At 35.9% G+C, this 19,925-nt stretch overlaps 1 pseudogene across 1 annotated transcript; it reads left to right on the plus strand.

The window, feature by feature from the left end:
* Positions 1 to 15,654: 15,654 nt before the first annotated feature.
* Positions 15,655 to 19,619, plus strand: LOC143543977 (cinnamoyl-CoA reductase 1-like; annotated as a pseudogene). Its single transcript, XR_013137175.1, has 6 exons — positions 15,655 to 15,775; positions 17,273 to 17,446; positions 17,532 to 17,713; positions 18,213 to 18,375; positions 18,510 to 18,699; positions 19,422 to 19,619. The product of XR_013137175.1 is annotated as a cinnamoyl-CoA reductase 1-like (transcript).
* The last annotated feature ends 306 nt before the right edge of the window (positions 19,620 to 19,925 follow it).

The raw sequence follows: 19,925 nt of genomic DNA on the forward strand, positions 1-19,925 counted from the left end.
AAACTGAAATGATAAAACCTGACAAACGCGGTTGGCACTGGTTCTCTGTTTCTTTAACGCTCCTTCTGATTGAAATGGTTCTTTAAAAAAAAACAGGATCTTGATTTAACTGTTCTTGACTGGCTCGTTCTAGAGTCTTGTTCGGCTTAAAAATAAAAATACTTGTTTTTGGCTCAAAAAGATGTTGATTTATCGGCCACGCAATTAAAAAACCAAATGGGCTTACTACATCTTGTTTTTGGGCCAAAAAAAAAACAAATTAAGGTTATGCACAAAAAGCATTCACGGTCAACCAAACCTTCTTAGTCAGAATCAAGTTCTGGTCCTTAACAATAGCACTCGCCGACCTTCTTTTGCTAGAAATTGAAACCCGATTGACGGTGATTCTTAATGGTGATGCACTTAATTGCTTTCGAACAAAATCAAACCTCCAATCAACGGTTTGCACCAGATATAAAGTTAGGGCGGCGGTGGCGGTAGCAGTTGTCCGCCAACAGAACCCTAAAACAAACGATCTGCAACTGAAACCTTTCTGATAACCGATTCTGGTGCGTCAACGACAGGACGGTTTTACATGTTCTCGTGTACTACCGAGCCTAAGCTCTAGATACCACTTGCTAGGATTAAACGCACACGCGAAGAAATAAAGGAACACCAGATTTAACACGGTTTGGTCTAAACTGACCTACGTCCACGGGTAGCAACTAGGTATTCTTTATTGAGTGCTAAAAGATTACAAGTACATAATGCGGTATATATACAGATTGAACTAGGGTTAGAAAATTATTGAACAAGAAATCTAAACCGGGCCGGGCTTAGGTTTGGCCACCCTACACCCGTCTGCCCTTTGAACTTTAAATAATAAACCGGGCTTATACCAAAAGGCCTACAAAACCCAATAATTACTATTATTCATTTCTATTGCTTTAGGCCTACAAATTTTATTGCCTTCCAAAAAGGGCCTCAATTTTACTGTTCTTATTAGGCCTAGAGAAAAGTTGTACCATGTGACATTCGTGATAAAACCGGTTACACATTAGCATGCACACATCAAATAACCGATTAACCTCTTATTGCGTAACGAATAAACGACTAACCGAACGGGTCTAGTTATGACTCAGATATCCCGGGGGGCATCTATACGTGATATACGCATAATATAAGCTAACATATCATTGTTATGACCTTAATATGATAGCAAACCAGTTAAACGAAAACAGGCTCGTTTAACTACCCGCTATGGCCGTAAACGCGCGAGATAGTTCTGTAACAAGCATTGTATCATCCGTTAAGCTGAAAAAGATCTACCAAACACTTATTGGGAATGTTTTAAGTGATCCGTGAAAATATTTTCGATTTTTACAAAAAATAGTTTGTTCTTCTAAATTTACAATAAATTAGCCGAAAAACATTCGTTTTCGCGTTGTTGGTCGTACTCGATATATTTTTCGCGCCAAAAACCGAACCTGAAATAAATTTGGCTCGAGATTTCATGCACGGCATGCAAAACGAGGTAGTAATGGCCAAAAGAGGGCCCCATGGGGGACCCCCTTAGTGGCGGCCGTAAACAAGGGGTTACCCCCCCCCCCCTCTTAAGTTTTCATTTTAAAATTATTAACTGCAAGATATTTTACACCATTTTCTTCATCAAAATCTGCAAGAAATCTCTGCCCTTCATCAAGAACTCACATAACTTAGGTAAAATCATCAAATTTCATCAAAGTTTAACTTACTTAATTATGTTTAATTTCGTATAAATGTAGTTTGATTACCAAAAATCATTCCTAACCATGTAAAAACCTTGAAAATGGTCCAAAACATATTTTGATCATACACATGGTTAGGAATAATAATCATGCTCTTTTTCGACCATAAACACGGATTAGAGGGTTTAAACGGCGTTTTTACGGTTCAAAAGTTCGGTATAGAACCCTAACCGAAACCCTAACTTTCATGGATGGTCTCTTGATGATACATGCTTGGTTTGTGATATAGGACCTATAATTAGCTTATATAGAAGCACGAGAACCCGGAAATTGGATTAAGAGAGCGAAAACGGGCGAAAACCGCAAAGGTAATACCGAAATGTTCGATTACGGTCTATTTAGGTTAAAGTTGTGATGTTCATATTTTTAGATCATGAAATTTTTCAGGGATTTTAGGGACCATTTCATTGAGTCCCTGTCCAAATTTGGTATTTTTTGGACCATCCAAGAATATTTGGCGAATTTATTACCGAATTGGGACGTTTATTTGGGAAAAATACTTAAAATGTTTAAAAAATTATGAAATTTTGTGGGGAATTCAGATTTGGTATAATATTATCACATATAAAATTTGGGCTCATTTGGAAAAACCTAGGTATGTTTTGCGTGTTCGGGTTTATTTGAATTTTCATGGTCGTTTTCGGCTCGAAAAGGTGATTTAGCAAGATTGTTAGCATTTGGAATTGCTGCAGATTATTTTGGAAAGTATATTGATCACTCAGGAATTTTGGCAGATTTTTCGAAAATTGTTTGGTATAAACGGATGATTTTCGGGCTAAATATAGCAGATAAAATAATTTTTTTAAATTAATAAATCAGTAAATAATTTAAGAAATATTTTTCTAAAAATCTACAGATTTTAATTGATAAGTGTCTAAATTTTCATAATCTAATGATTAACGAATAATTAATTGTACTAGTTTGAAGATTAAACAAATTTAATTCTGACGAAACCCGACAAGTTCGTGATTAACGAACCTGTTGGAATATCAGAACATCAAGAATGATCAAAAAGCATATTTTCAGATTAATTATGTAAAAACGAACTTTTTGGTGAAAAATCCGGATAATTTGGATAGATTGTGCGCGTTTTTCTCCAAATCAAACTGAATAAACGGAAACGAGCCATGTAGCAAATCCAGACCCCTAAATTGTGATCTTTCTTTATAACTTAATTATTTTATCAACAAACACGTTTACCCAAGTTTACATCCCCATAACTGTTTTTCAAACGCGCAAACGAGCAACTTGGCCCAGTTGGTGAAACGGGGAAACTAAGCCAAGTTCGATTTTAAACATTAGACATTGAACAACATCACAATCTAAACCTATTGACACCATCTGGGTGTTACGGCCACACCCAGACTAGCTATACAGCACAGCTTAGTATAAAGATTATAATTTATTAAAATATTAATATTATTATAATATTGACTATATGGATTAAGTGATAGCAAGGGAAACGAACCCTGAGCTGACCTCGCACTGAGTACCTACAAAACCGTGAGTTTTCATGACCCCACTTTTCAAACTGTTTACTAACTGTTGGGGTGAAAAGCATGTTTATATACGTGATCTATATGAAAATAGTTCAGGATATAAATTATCTGAACATTTATATATGAAAAGTCCCTACAAACATAATAGTATCTTACCCGTCCGGTGGACGGGAACGTCAACACGGGAATGTGACGACCACATAAATTCAGTTACATAATGAGCATAAAGCAGGTCTAGATGAGATATCAGTGGGGTACGGGCGCACATGTGACATAGAATATGTATCTTTTCATTCTAAAAAAATATTATTTGTTTAGAAAAAACCTCACAAACCGTCCTCAATTAATTTATCTTGAAATGTTGTATGTAAATAAACTTGGCCATGATCCACTCCTTAAATCGCTTGGGCGTCTACAAACGCCTCCTCGGCCTTGAGCCCTTGACTGATGCGTTGATTTAGGTTTTGGAGTTAAAAGTTATTATTAAAACGATATAAATTTAACCAAGTTTAACAATATTATAAATGTGCAAAATTATGAATAATATGTATTTGCACAAATCCCAACCATTATAAAGCCGACCACATAAGAATTTTTCAAAAGGCGGTTCCAAGTCCCCAAGTTATGTATGTAGGACCATACCTCGACCAGAATCTACACTTGCATTAGACTTATAGCACATATTACCTTTCGTTAAAAAAAGCCGAAAACCACATGATAGATTTCTTTCATCCCTCCATCAAAAATACAAAAAGAAAAATTCACCTTTTGTATGACAATTTAGAATTAGTTTTAAGGTCAGTCTATTAAAAAGTGTATATACCATATGCATGATTGATAGTACAAAATATTGGTATACCTAATACCTGTATAGAAAGAGATTTTACATTTACTAATAATTCACATTGTTGTTTACAAACAGATAAATGGGGTGACCTGTATTAACAGTCCACTATATCTAACAAATTCCTTTAACCCGTCAGATGTAACAAATTCTTTTTTAAATATTTCCCTATTCTGATAGAATGAATCCTGCTGGACAAACTGAGACGAGATCATGCATTCTATCTTCACTAATTTTCTCATCTAATGCATTCAACCCCTCTACGGAGCAGTTCCAATAGACCCTACAGTAGCCCTTCAACCAGCTTTTTAAGAAAAATGCATCAGCTTTAAAGTCCTGAAGCGCAATTTTGAAATTCATAAGCTCACCTCCATAAGCAACATTAATTAAAATGTTAACTAATATAAAATGTCAAATGTGTTTAGACCCAACATGCTCTTCAAATAATGGGTCAATTTGGGAAAAAGTTGGCGTTTTTTGGTCTGATTTAGCTACCTTAAAAATTACAAACGTGTCAAATGGGTGACATCATACAATTTTCATATAGATTAACAGGTAAAATATTTTGAAAACTGAAATCACCATTCACACAATGAGAAAAAGATAGGTATGTCTGAATTCATGAGCGGCTCTAGTCATTATTAGGCATCTGCACTAATTATAATAGAACATATTAATGTTGTTAGCATATAGAAAATCAAGTTCATGATATTAGAGCATTGAAGTCATGTGATCCGTTATGTGAAGAGCGTTTTAACAGTTATCACAGACAATAAAGTGCTAGTTATTTTGTCCAACTTTATGTTTGACCTCAAAAGTCAAAGTATAAAAGTGTTCCTTCTGGTAAGAACAATTTGACCTATTTGACATGCTTGATAAAATGCCATATCAAATCACACATATATGTTATAGGTCAAAAGACTGAAAAACATAAAATTTGTGTGTTTTGGCATTTATAGGAAAAAATAAGATAAATTTGATTTCACTAATTGTTAAGGTGAAACTTACCACAAAATTAACTGCAACAATTGCTATTTTTCCTCTCTCATATGAGCACCTGCAGGTTGATAAATAAAGTTAAGTATTAATACACGTGTCGAAGTCTAATAAAACAATGGCGTATCAATATATTAATTGGTAGTATGATCAAACAAAATGCATACCAATCTACACCAGTCACTTCCCCTTCATGGCCTTCAAGCTTAATAGGATATGCTTAAGGTTTTTTTACTTGCCAAAAGTAGGCTAAACCGTCATATATTGTAGCCAATTATGTCATATGCTTGAGGGTTAGCTTCTGAATAGGTAAACTTGTAATTTTTTGGCGTTGGTGGAGACAATGCTCGTAAAACCCCGGGAATAGGAGATCATACCCGTGTATCAAATGAGTTCCGGTTCTCTGTTAGAAGTTTGTTTCTATTCAGGTTGGGCTTGGTTCCGCTTCTGACCTGCTACGATTTATTAAAATGTCATAATGGCAAAAGTATATTTCCTTGTTTTCAAATGCGAGTAGTTTATTTCTAATTATCATTAAATAAATAAGTTAAAACGTACAATTTACACTAAATTCTCAATTGCGAATATCATTAAATAAATAAGCTACACATGAAGTAAATCTAAGCTTCCATCGAAGTCTCAATTGTAATATTGTCAAAGACTAACACTTAATGATTTGCTTAACCAACTTCCATAGCTCTGGCAAGTAGGGGTGTCATGGAATTTGCGGATCTGGGTCTGGTATATGCGGCGGGTTCAGGTAAGTTTTGGGTCGAACCCGCGAACCCGTTTAGCTAAACGTGTTGTGTTCAGTTCAACATATCTTCTTCACGTGTTGACCCGCTTTAATACATTTATTTATTATTTTTTGCAAATGAATTCTATGTAATAAGTTTAAAATGTTTGAGCATCTTATGTCAAAATTCAAATTAAAGAAAAAGTGGCCACAAATTTTCATAACTATAATGGGTTGTATTATGCCATGCAATCACATCAATCTATCTTTTTTATATAAAAAAAAGATTTGTTAATGAAAGGTTCCATGCAATCCTCTTTCATTAAATTCTGAAACATTGACTGTGGATACTCAAATCTACATATTGCAATTAGGTGATATGAGAATCTCAAGATTGTAAATCAAATGGTAAAAGTGGACTCGCCGGTAAGCCAAAAAAACTTACACATTGAGACCCCTTTTTCAACAGCAACTTGAACTTTGAACTTCAGTATCATGTCCAATGTTTCTGATATAGTAGCTGAAAGTTTGCGTTCTCAAAATAGCCCATTTGACCCATATCCGTGAAATTAAATTACCCATAAAATCTGTTTCAAGCAGTGTTTGGGAGCACCAAATTAAAGTTGCATCAACTGCAGCCTTTAGTTCTTGCAATCACAATTAACCTTAACTTTTAACCAAAATACCCTTGTATGAAACTGGCATGCACCGACTCATTTAACTCTTATACCAGCAGAGCCGGCTTTGAGGGAGAGGAGGGGGGGGAGAGGGGGCGACCGTTCCCAGGTCGATCACCTCAGTAATTACTGAAGGGCCAATTTTTTTCTTGCCTTCGACCCAAAATTTTTTTAACAATTCTTGGAGACGGCCCTGCTAATGTCAGCAATAAATGAAAGTACCTTTTGCAACCAATATTTTGTAACCTCAAACAGTAGCTAATCACCCATATAAATGTCCTTTGCAGGAGGTAGCGTTTGAGAGGGTGGTATGTGAGGAGTGTTATCGATGTTTGACCATAGGGTGGGATGTGGTGGTTCGGACAGGAAGGTGTATGGATCCGATGTCATGTTAGGAGTTTTGCCGTAGGGGAAGACGGCTTCATCAAAGATTACATGACGGGACGTAATCACTTGACGGGTTTTGAGATCAAGACATCGGTACCCGCGATGATTGGGTGGATAACCAAGGAACACACATGCATTCGACCGGTGTTCAAGTTTATGTATCGCGGTGGATGGTTTGAGTGGGTAGCAAAGACACCCAAACACTCTAAGATGAGTGTAAGATGGCTGACGGTTATATAGGACATTGGTGGGGTTGTTGAGATTATTAGGTTTGTTTGGTAGAATATTTAAGAGATATGTGGCTGTTTCAAGAGCATAATGCCAATAGGTGTTGGGTAGGTTGGATTATGCAAGAAGGGTGCGAACCATGTTGTTGATGGTGCGGATTTTGCGTTCCGCTTTACCATTTTGTGAAGATGTGTGAGGGCACGATAGACGAATGTCATACCGTGTAGGTTAAAGAATTGATGAAACGGATTATTGATGTATTTTTTTCCATTATCGCATTGTAATTGCTTGATGCGTTTGTTGAATTGTGTGTTAATTAGGTTATAAAATGTGTTGAAATATTGAGAAAACCTGTGATTTCCTACTTATTGGGAATCTCCATAGAAAATCAGAAAAATCATCAATAAATAAAACATAGTAGCGGTGACCCCCGGAACTCAAGATTGGTGAGGTCCAAAGATCACTGTGAACAATCTCAAATGGCAAATAAGTACGATTGCAAGAATTAATAAAAGGGAGTTTGACACTTTTTCCAAAAACACACGGTTCGCAAACACGTTTATTAGACTTAGAGAAAGAAATAAAGGAGGATTTCTTGAGAGACTGCAAAGGACATGAGCCAGGGTGACCAAGACGTTGATGCCACAGTGTTTGTGTGATCGCCACATTTGCTGATGGAGACTTGATTTTCGATAGCATTTGTGGTGTCAGAAGATGCAAATCACCGGTACTGTTGCATCGGAGGATAGGGGTCCGCGTCTTGAGGTCCTTCACAGAAAAACCAAAAGGGTCAAATGTAACAGAAACCCAATTATCTGTGATTAAACGTCTAACAGATAAGAGATTATGGATTAAATTAGGTGCGTAAAGTACATTGGTCAATTTGAGGGGCGGAAACGGTGGGGGTAATGTTTGATTGCCTTGTCCAACAACAGGAACCTTAGTCCCGTTTCCAACGATAATATTTCGATGATTGCCATTATTAAAGTAAGACGTGAAGTTACCTGGTTGGTTAGTCATGTGGGTAGTTGCTCCGCTATCCATGGCCCATGGAGTATCCGGTGGATTGAGTGACATTGTATATAGGGCCTGTTCAATGTCGGTCGGGGCATAACTCGCTGTGTAGGCCTGATTAGGTCGTGGACCAAGGATACCCGGGTTTTGATTAGCAGCGGACCGAGGGGTGGTTGGATACGGGCATGGTGGTTGGGCAGACCATTGATTTGCTTGTGAACCTTGTCCCCAAGAAGGCTGAAACACCCATTGACCTTGAACTGAAGAGAAAGGATTTGAAGGCTGTTGAGGGTTGCGGCTAGGTGGCCCACGGCTACCATAGCGGCCACGGCCATGACCACGGGATCTGCCCCGGCCTCTGCCGCGGTCAACATGAGAGTCAGCCGTGGATCGCTGGTCCGACCGGTGGTTTTGGGTCTCGAGTTTCTGAGACGTTGTGGCCTGAAGAGCAGCCCCGGCGGTCTGTGATGCGTGCAGTGTCATGTTGGTCTTCCGATCATATTCACGCATGAGCTTGGAGCGTGCCTCGTGGAACGAGGGTAGCGGCTGAAGGTTGGAGATCAACATAGCAATCCCTTCGTATTGCTTGTTTAACCCGGTGACGAGTTGTTGTACCATCTTTTCATCCGTGAGGGGTGCCTCCACGTTAGCAAGTTGGTCACATATTACCTTAACCTCCTGGCAATAGGCTGCCATGCTATCAAAATTGTCTAGACGGGTATTGTTGAGTTTTTGGTTAAGGTGGATGGCTCTAGATGATTTGTTGTCTTGGAATAAAGTCTCGAGGGTGGTCCAAGCTTCGCGGGCAGTAGTGTTCGGCTTAAGAATGGTGTTGAGAAGGTCAAGAGAGATGGTGCCATAGATCCATTGAAGGACTATAGCATCCAACCGATCCTAAAGATCAGCAGCCGCGACTTCGTCGGGTTTTGCAGGTGAGGATGTGGCGGCAGGGGTGGGTTTTGGGAGGAGGTGATCGTAGACTTGATAAGCCCGGCAGTGTATCTTGAACAATTCCGACCACGATGTATATTGGCCGGTTTCGTTGTCGAGGACGATCGGGACGGCGTTTTTTATGTTGGAAACAGTGATTGCGGGGTGTAATTTAGAATCCATTGCAGATGCTTTAGAGGGAGGATCGTGATAATAGTGGTGGTATACCGCCGGCGAGAGAGATGGCGAGAGATGGGCGGCGGTGTATTTAGGCTAATGATACCATGTAGAAGGGAATAATTCGTTGTCATTCATTCTGTCAAACCATTTACATAAATACAGAATATGTCCCATCTATTTAGGGAAAATACTAACTAATCAATATTCTCTATAATTAGCCGATTTACATTCTAATTATACATATATCTATTAACATGGATGACCCGATATAGTGGCATATAAAGGGTAGTAATTATTTATATACAATGGTGTCATTTTCAACCTATTTGACCAGCCCGTTCCATTTGTAACAAAGCTTCTAAAGTATACACGTTTACCCAGTTAGGTTTTTAATAGAACCCATATTATCCATTTAAAAATAAATGGGTCAAAGTTGCCACAACTCATAAGCGCTAAGTTTCATATCAGTGAATAAACCTTAACTTTCTTTGCATCTATCTTAATTCTTGATGTTGGAAAAATGCAATTAAAAATCTCGCAAACTAAAAGTATGATAATGTTATGGCCTATTATGCTATAGTGAAGATTATATACCTTAAAAGACTTTCTCATAAAAATTCTGTGAACCCTTGAGTTGCAGCTCCTATATCGCATAGGTGTACATCGGCCCCTACTTCCTACATACCACGAAATGAAAATTTATCACCGGAATGTTGCCATCATATATTGTTCAATATGATAAAGAATCTCTGCACAAGTTCATGTGAACCATGTTCTATTTTTTTACCTTCCATCACAAAATAAATGCAATCTGCTTGGCTTAAAATATATGTATATGTATGTGTGTGTGTGTACTTTTAAGTGTGAATAAAACGCATAACTCGCCTATTGCAGCCAAAGTTTGCTCCTGATTTGGTGACTGATTTAGTGAATCATCTAAAAAGAATTAAATAGATCTCCTAACCTATACTTGAAATGTAGATCTATCTGATGAACATAATCACAAATATGCAGGATTTAATATAAGATGATAAAATTCATAGGAAGAGGAAAATATTATTCATACTGATGATATTTTCCCGGTAGAGTGAAGTGCTTCAAGGCTTACCAAACTGTTTTTAACCTGCATGACATAAATATTAATTTAGTTAATTAATAAAATACCCTTAATGTTTGAAATACTCAATGGCATAAAAAAGCTTGGAGAAACTGCAAATTTTACTACCTTTTTTGTGTCGTTTTCATAAATTGGACAAATAATAGTCCTCTAGTGAATGGCTTTTAATCTCCACCATCATACCAAAAATCATATTTGATTAATGATTCATCCACATCGATAGCAAAATTTCCAGGACGAGGGGATCTTGGTGGTGGAGGTGATTGGGGGAGCGGAGAATATATATGAAGAATTAGTGATGCTGCTAACAATATGATGAAAGAGGGCGACGTGGGAGGATGGTAAACCGCCGGTAACTTCCATGTATACCAAGAAACACGTAACTGTTTTTCAATCCTTATCAAACGGCTGAGAGTTAATCTTGTTCTTATCGGATGGTCAGATTTAAACTTCACTATAGGCTTATCTAAGGGCCAATATTCAATCTTGAATCCTTATCTAACGGCCATGTTTAAATTACACTCTATGGTAACTATATATATAATGATTGGTTACGTGCTGATGAAAGGTGATTAGTAACGTTGATTGATATATTAAATGGAGATAGTATGAATGATAAAACATAATGAAATTACACGTGACAACATGTTTATACAAACATGTTATGTAATGTTAAACATAACTAATTTGGGAAACAACGTGGTCTGTAATGGTCATGGGGATAACGCGGTTTGTGAAAATCATGGGGCTATTGTGGACGGAATGGGGGCCACAATAGTAATAAATAAAAGTTGAGTATGGCCTATGAGCCAGTTCTGCTGCAACTTACTAAACTAAAGTTGAGTATGGCCTATGAGCCAAGTTCTGCTGCAACTTACTAAACAAAAGTTGAGTATGGCCTATGATCCAAGTTCTGCTGAAACGAAACAAACTAACTTGATTATGACATGAATGCCAAGAAAATATTGTGGTTATACATATTGTGGCCGGAAGGGGGGCCACAATGATTGGTGATACGTGAAAAATACTATACATGTGCATATATATGGGCGTAGGGATTACTATAGCGTAGGAAATATTAAATGTATGTGTTACTCTGTGTAATGATTGGTTTTACGTAGAACCGCTATGGGCGGAAGGGGGGTCATAGTGGTTGATTAAACGTGGAAAATGAAAATACCTAATACGAACGAACAGTCACGATTGTATCGTAATTTCGAATTTATATTATAAACTTACATGCATACAGATGTACACACAAAGATGCGGCTGCACACACACACACACACACACACACACACACACACACACACACACATATATATATATATATATATATATACGAACGTAAATACAATTTTATATACGCGCGTGCATGCAAACTATGACTGTATGGTACGCATAACTGATTTCTTTAAAAACTTATGAAACTCACCAACTTTCATAGTTGACCTGTTTTTAACATGCTTTTCAGGTATTCAAAAAGTGAAGTAGATTGAGTATGTGCTACGTGTTGGATTGTGATCGATGTTGTGAGCATTCGAGTTAGAAACGAAGTAATTGAATAAATAGTTTTGATTATATCACCTAATTTGTAAAAGATGTTACAACAATGTAAAGTATTGAAAATTAGTTAATAATGTTTCTTTATGAACAATGTATTTGATATCAATTGTGTCTGTGACATTACCGTTTTACGCTTCCGCAAATCGCTTAACGGGGTGTGACATACCAGCCCTGGTTTAAATTGCAAAGATATAATATAGAACTTAAGGTTTCACTTGGAAAGGTCATGCTATTTCACATTAAAATCAAAACGATTACAATAAAGTGGCAGGCAAACGGGTAACAAGCTGCGCCGCAACCCCCTTTTGAATAGCAAATCCAATTCTACTAAAAACAAAGCATTGGGTCGTAGGAGAAGAAAAAGTACCATGTACGACACGCTGAACCCTGTTTAGAAAATTCACAGCTTCCGGGGCCAGAAACCCCAATGTGTCAAAAGCAAAAGGGAGAAACACATGTTGATTTTCTAAATAGGCTTTCTCGTGTTTGACAACTTTGCTCGATTCGGCCTTCAACACAGCTTGACCCACAACAAATCCGCGGTCCCTGAGTCTGACAAGAGGAGCCACTCCTGTAAGGTTCACACAGGCGTGTTTCCCCCTTGCCCACCCAAACACAAGAATATCAGCTGGTTGTAACGTGGACCTCCCTTCTAGCGGATCTGTAAGAAAGTTAACAGGGGCCCCCTTTTTAGCAGAGATCCCTGCCCGTTTAAGAACATCGCACAGAACATCCCTAACCAAATCATGTCTGTATTTAAAACCAGGCAATTCTTTGCAATGCACCGCATGGTCTCCAAAGGAATCCAAACAGACTTTGCAGCAAACTGGGCAAGGCTCATCAATCAAAAACAAAGGGATCATTAGCCGGTACTTAAGGATAGCCCGGTACTCCACCCCGACATGTGTTGGCCTAATCCTTCAATAGGGATGACCGTTAGAAAATCCTGAGCCCGAGGAGCTCGGAGGCATTCAAACACCGCTTTTTGACGAGGAGATAGATCAAACTTCGCTTCTAAACTCTGGTCAAGATTTATAGCAAGTTGCCACCACGAAGTTATCACCGAGACAAATTTCTGGTGAATACACTTAACCCTTTTACAAACAAAAATATTTTTATCTTTAAAATGGTTAATTTATATCAAAATAATTTGATGCATAAGGTAGTTTAATGAGGCAAATAGTTGCACATATGAGTGGACCCGTTTTTATACTATAGATGAAACTAACCGTGCTAGTAGAAAACTCCATTATAGGCATACATAAAATTTACAATTGATCTTTGGTATAATATATACGTGTGTACCATAGTAGTACATTTGGGATGTAAGAGAAGTATTCATTTTATTTCACCGTTCAATTAAATAAATTATCAAGAAATTTATGTGGGTTTAATGTGGAAAACCAAGGATGAAAGAGAAATATTCACTTCCAAAAGTATTTACCTGGAAGGGTAAAAAGCTTACCTTGATGGGTTAACATCAAAAGTTAACCATGTTAAGTTTTGGGACAAAAGGATGAAAGAGAAAAACGTTGATGAAGACTAACCATGTAACTATTAAAGGGGACTAAATTCAAAATTTGACCTAAACTACAAGACCATCCTTGCAATTTACTCTAAAAATTTATAAATAAAGACCATAAAGCACATTTAGGGATGGCAATGGGTCGGGTTTGGGTCGGGTTTAGGTATTCCCAAACCCATACCCGGTTATAAAAGTTCGTCCCAAACCCGTTGGGTTTTAATCGGGTAATTACTCGTCGTGTTTCAGGTTTTCCTATTGGGTTTCGGGTTTCCTATCGGGTTTTGATAAAACACTCGTCGGGTATACATGGCTCAAAACCCATGGCTTTTTGACAAAATATAACTAATTGATTACAAAGATTGCTACCATAAAAGTAAAATATCTTAAATAATTGACATAAACAAGTTTCGACAAATAATATATTTGGAATATAGTTTATATATACAATATAATAAGCTATATCGGGTATATAATCGGGTAAATGGGTCTATGTTATCTGGTAATCGGGTCGGGTAATCGGGTATATTAGAAATCCCAAACCAGTCCCAAACCCGCGAAAAATTTCGAAACTAATCCCAAACCCTAATGGGCCGGGTATTATCCGTCCCATTTATGTCGGGTTCGGGTTTTCCCATCAGATTCGGATTTCATTGCTATGATGCCATCCCTAAGCACATTATAGATTTATAGGTTAAACTACAGTATAGGGTAATATTTATAGCAAGTTGCTACCAGACAGTTACCACCGACCCAAATTTCTGATGAATACTTTTAACCATTTTACAAACAAAAAGAGTTTTACCTTTAAAATGGTTTAATCTAATATCTAGAATATTCGACGCACGAGATGGTTTAACAAGACAAAGATGGTTTAACAAGACAACATTCAGGCAATAAATGTCGTATAACCGGTGTTGGAGGGATATAGCGGCCACCGGTTTCGTCCGAACCCGATCATTTTTTGGTTTTATATATAGCATATAGTATCAAATTAACTAGTGAACATATTTTTTTCAACGAGCTAACCCAGTATCGTTTTAAAAGATATTCGAACCCACTGATTATGAAAAATTTAGTTAAATATTTTTTTAGTAATTTATTTTTTTTTATAAAACGTAAAAAACTTTAAAAATTACTAACGAATATTAGAAATTGGCCAATAAAATAATAACTCATATGTAGTTAAAAAAAACAAAAAAAATATTCATAGAATGGGCTAAATAAGTCCAATACAATTAACACACTAAAACATAACACCTAAATAAAAAAATAAAAAAACAAAAAACAAAGAGGGTCGCGATCAATTCTGTTTGCCTAACGCCATCATCGCGATGTACTTTTGTTATGATAGTGATACTATATTTTATTTTGTCTGATCAAATGACTGACCCGACCCATCCATACCTAAACACTTTGATGCCGGAATAAAAATCGAGCATCAACAAATCTCGAACCCATAGAAAAAACTTCCTGACTCTGCCACTGCGTATGACCTTCGTTTTATGATGTGCTTGAAATGAAACACTATAATAGGGCTAGTAGGAAACTTAGTTGTAAGCATGCGTAAAATTTACAAGTGATCGATCTTGGTATAATATTAGAGTGTTCCTTATTTGTACACTCCGGATGTAAACTGGTTCACTGAGTGTTTTGGTTCAGTTAAACAAATCATCAAAATATTTACTTGGATGGGTAAAAAGGTAATTTACATGGTTTTAACATTAAAAACTAAACCAGTTAAGTTTTTTTTTTATCAAGGATGAAAGAGGAAAAAGGTTAGTGAAAACTAACTATATAATTTAAAAATAAAAAATATACTAAATCCAAAGTTTGAACCAAACCACAGGTATCATCCGTGCAATTACTCTAAAAATTTATAAATAAAGACCATATTAGGGATGAGTTCGATACCTTATCGGTACTAGTACCGAAAATACCATTCATGAAAATCACAAAATTTTGATACCGGTATCAAAAGGTACAGTACCGGTATTGATGGTAAAAATTCGAGAAATGTAGGTACCGTACCGACGCCCGAAACTTAAAACTTTGGTATCCTAGAGCATATGGCACATTATTATTATTAAATAATACTAAGAAGAAAAAAAACATGTGGCCGTTATAATAAGCAGAAGAACAAAGATCAAAGATGAGCTTGTTGGTGCATTGAGGTTTCAGATTCTAAAGTAATGGCGGCAGCTAATGGAAGAAGTGTGTGTGTAACAGGTGCAGGAGGCTTTATAGGGTCATGGTTAGTCAAGCTTCTGCTTTCCAACAATTACACTGTTCATGGCACCCTCAGAAATCCTAGTAATCCTCTTCCCAATCTTTGAATTGAAGATTAGTTTGTATTTTTCAGATATTTGACTTTTAATTTTTAATGCATTTTTGATCCATTTTTAATAAAATGCAATAATATGTAGCAGATCTGTGCTTTAATGTTATTGATGATTGGTAACCTAATTTGCAGTCTGGTAACTTGATTATTAATAGTTTGTACTTTGTAGCATTTAAAAGTAAAAGAGTTGTGAATACAATGTGGTTTCTGATTATTAATTTATCCAAATATTGACATGTCCTTTAATCATATAAAGTGGTCCACGAAGTTAAAAGTTAAATTCGAGAGAAGTGCAGTGTTATGTGTTGGATAATTGCTCTCATTCATACATATGGTTAGTTGTTGATGTTCATTTTATTTTCTGTGATTTCTAAACTATCTTGTAGCTATAAATCTTAACTTTTGTGAGAATTATTAACTTTCTATTGACAATTGTTTTCATTTATGTGCAACTCAGGTAGTTACAGGCTTTGTAGTATGACGTGACGGATTAAAAAACATAACTACACACCCTTGCACATATATGTTTCTTATGTTATAAGCTTGGAAAAGAAACGTGTGTGACCCACAATTATGTTTCATTACTAGCTGTGCACTATATAAAATTGTTAACCACTTTTAGTGATACATTGTTTTTGTGTAAGTTCTATTTTTATGAGTGCCCCTCTTTATACTATACAATGGAATGTTCAGTAAGCTGTTTTAGTTATCTAAATGAGCCACTCTCATTCAACTCGTATGTTGTGTAGTTTTGTGCTCGTGCTAGCTTTTTTATCCTTATTTTTCTTGTTCTGCCGGTAGCCTGTGTTGTAACGCCTTAAACCAACATGCATATGTGATATACTGATATGTGTGTGCGCCATTGTGTAAGCATTCTAATTATTAATTGTGAGTTGTGATATTTTGCAGGCTTCACAAAAACATGGGACTGGTGATATTACATTAAATCATTGGTAGCATATAATTTTCATATTTAATTTGTGATATATGTCAGCAATGAATTTAATAGTTCAGTCTTTACCAGGTTAGGACTTAAAATGTTTCAAAATTTTCACTGAATCTCATATAGCTTTCGATGAATTCACATTACGATTTAGCTTTGAAATTTGTTACATGAATAGTGACATCAAGATGATTTAACTTTGTAATTCATATTAATTTATTTATTTATATTTGTTTCAGGTGGGTCAAGAGAAGCAAAAAAAAAATAAATAAAAAAATAAAAAAAAGAGATATGTAGTTAATATCGTCACTGTAAAGAACAAATTAAAGATATAAAAATAATAATAATAATAATAATAGTAGTAACAATAATTATAACAATTTTTGAGTTAGTATTCCTTTGGGATAGAGGTAAGGTATGACTCGTCTCACTCCCCCCGGACACTGCCTTTTGGTGGAGGTTTTAACTTGATGCGTTTGTTTGTTTGTTTGGCAGTTATTACTTATTATGTCATGTTTTCTTTCAGTGGATGAGAAATCGGCTCATTTGAAGAACCTGGAGAAAGCGTCTGAGAATCTGAAGCTTTTCAAAGCGGACCTTCTAGACTACGAGTCGCTTCGTGCAGCCATAGCGGGATGTGATGGTGTGTTCCATACTGCAAGTCCTGTTCCACCTGGTTCTGTACCAGACCCTGAGGCATGTTTAACTTTTGACTCTGGACTTTTGACCTTTTCCGTTTGACTTTTCAGAATCAAAATGTTTGGAATTGTCTCTATTACAGGTAGAACTGATTAAGCCAGCTGTTGATGGTACGCTGAATGTGCTTAAAGCATGTTGTGAAGTAAATGTAAAGAAAGTTGTGTACGTGTCGTCTGTAGCTGCTATTGCGGTCGTACCTAATAGACCCCAGGATCGACCGTTGGATGAGACTTTCTGGTCTGACCAAGAATTATGCAGATCAAATAATGTAAGTTGCATAATATTTTAGCTTCCAAATTGCTAAACTTTGCAAGAATGAAAGATTTTGGACAAAAAGTGACACGTAAAATGGTGTTTTCAGCATTTACCTTCCACTGTTTGCAAGAACGAAAGTTACTTTTCATAAAATTTGTATTTTGTATTCACCCTTTCGACCCGTTACAGATAGGAAAAATAGCTTGATCAACTCATTCATAAGCACTAGGGTTAGTTACGATTTTCGTCTTTTAGGTTTATATCAAGTTTTAATTTATGTTCTTAAACTTCAAAATTGCATGGATCATCCTTTATGTTGGGAGTTTATGGTTAGGCCAAAATGGGTTTAAAGAAAAGGGCAAACTAGTCATTTAACACTTCAGTTAGCAGAAAATTTAACATCTGTTAGTGAAAAGGACGAAAACTGTTACAAACCCTTAACATAATGTTCTTATTCATGATAATATGAATTCATTTTCAACAAAAAGTTATTATAAGTATTTGTTATACAGGATTGGTATTGTCTTTCAAAGACAAAAGCAGAAAGCGAGGCTTGGGAATTCTCAAAAACAAACGGTATTAATTTTGTGTCCGTGTGCCCAACTCTTGTTTCGGGGCCTATGCTTCAAAAGACAATAAATGCTAGTAGCTTGGCTCTTCTTAAGCTTCTTAAAGGTTTGTACTTTTATAATTCGGTAATTCCCATGTGCCATTATCCTCTATTATTCACCCTTTACAAATGCATGCAACATTTTATCGTCTTTTTTGTAATAAACTTATAAAAAAGTTACATTTTAATGTGTGTGCAGAAGGATATGAAGAATTAGAGAACAGGTTGCGGTTGATTGTAGATGTGCGCGATGTGGCGGAAGCACTGATTTTAGTATATGAAAAACCCGAGGCCAATGGAAGATACATATGCACATCACATTCGGTTACGTCAAAGGATATAGTTGAAATTTTTAAGAAGCATTATCCTCACTACAACTATCCAAAGAAGTGAGTTTCTTTCTATTTTAGAAATTTTCAAAAATTTTGTTTTGTGATTCATATTTTCAAAATCAAACATTTAAGGATATGCATTTTTGTTTTACAAGATTTAGGGTTCATATATTTAGTTTATTGTCTTTGCCATTGCAGCTTTTAAGATACATTTAGGGATGTGTACGTATGATATACCGAAAAAACCAAACCTAAGTTTTTATGGTTTGGTTTTATATTTTTGTAAAAACCGAACCAAGTTTATGGAATTTTATTTTTAGTTTTGAGCTTAAAATAGTTTAGAAGAATATGGTGTTAACCCAAAAATTTTAGTCCAAATATATATAATAATCAATTACTTATTAATTAACAAAAAGATTTAGTCCCAAATCAATAATTTTGGAGCAGTTTTTTTTTCCCAGCAAAAAAATTTCCAAGCCCAATTGGAAAAACCAAACCAAAACCGAAACTGACTGGGTTTTTTAATAACTCAAAAGCTGAAGTTTTGGATTTTAGTTCGGTTTAAGCGCAAAACCGACTCAATTTGACCTAAGTAGACCCATAATACATTTGTACTTCAGTTTTATTTTAATGAAAGTATGGACCCTAAAATGTTAATTTTGGAAGCATGAATCATAGATGGTTAAATATTTATTAATTTTATATTAACTTGAAACCTTTTGATTTTGTGTTTGTTTTCTTGCCATACTAACTTCACTTTACTTAAACCTTGTTGGCAGATTTATTGAGGCGAAGGGAACATTTACGGCTACATCTCAGAAACTACAGGATTTGGGTTGGAGTTACAGACCACTTGAAGAAACGCTTGTTGACTCGGTGGAGAGTTATGTCCAACATGGCCTTTTGGGTAAGGATTAGATCTGGTCTTTTAAATAAATTTGGTGTGTGCTTTTGTTAATACTTGTGTAATGAGTACCAAAATAAAAAAAGGAGACAAAAAAGTCATGGTTACTGGCTTAGATTTATGTTGTTGATCAATAACATAAATAAATAAATAAATTGCACCCATGGTTGAATAACAAGTAGTTTGTAACTTTGTATCTTTGCAAACATAATTTACTTAAGTTGGTTATGAAAAGATTTGATGGTAAAATTTATAAAATATATCCTCTGTATGTCGGTTAGCGTAGAGACTTTATAAAATGCTTGTAGTTGATTGTTTGTTGGTCAGATAAAGATTAGACATGTTAACTAATTAAATCAAAATTTTTTTGGTGATAGTG

This window comes from Bidens hawaiensis, unplaced genomic scaffold, assembly GCF_021521415.1.
Source record: "Bidens hawaiensis isolate Kalapana, Puna unplaced genomic scaffold, B.hawaiensis_p1.1 tig00013397_1, whole genome shotgun sequence".
Classification (NCBI taxonomy): Eukaryota; Viridiplantae; Streptophyta; class Magnoliopsida; order Asterales; family Asteraceae; genus Bidens; species Bidens hawaiensis.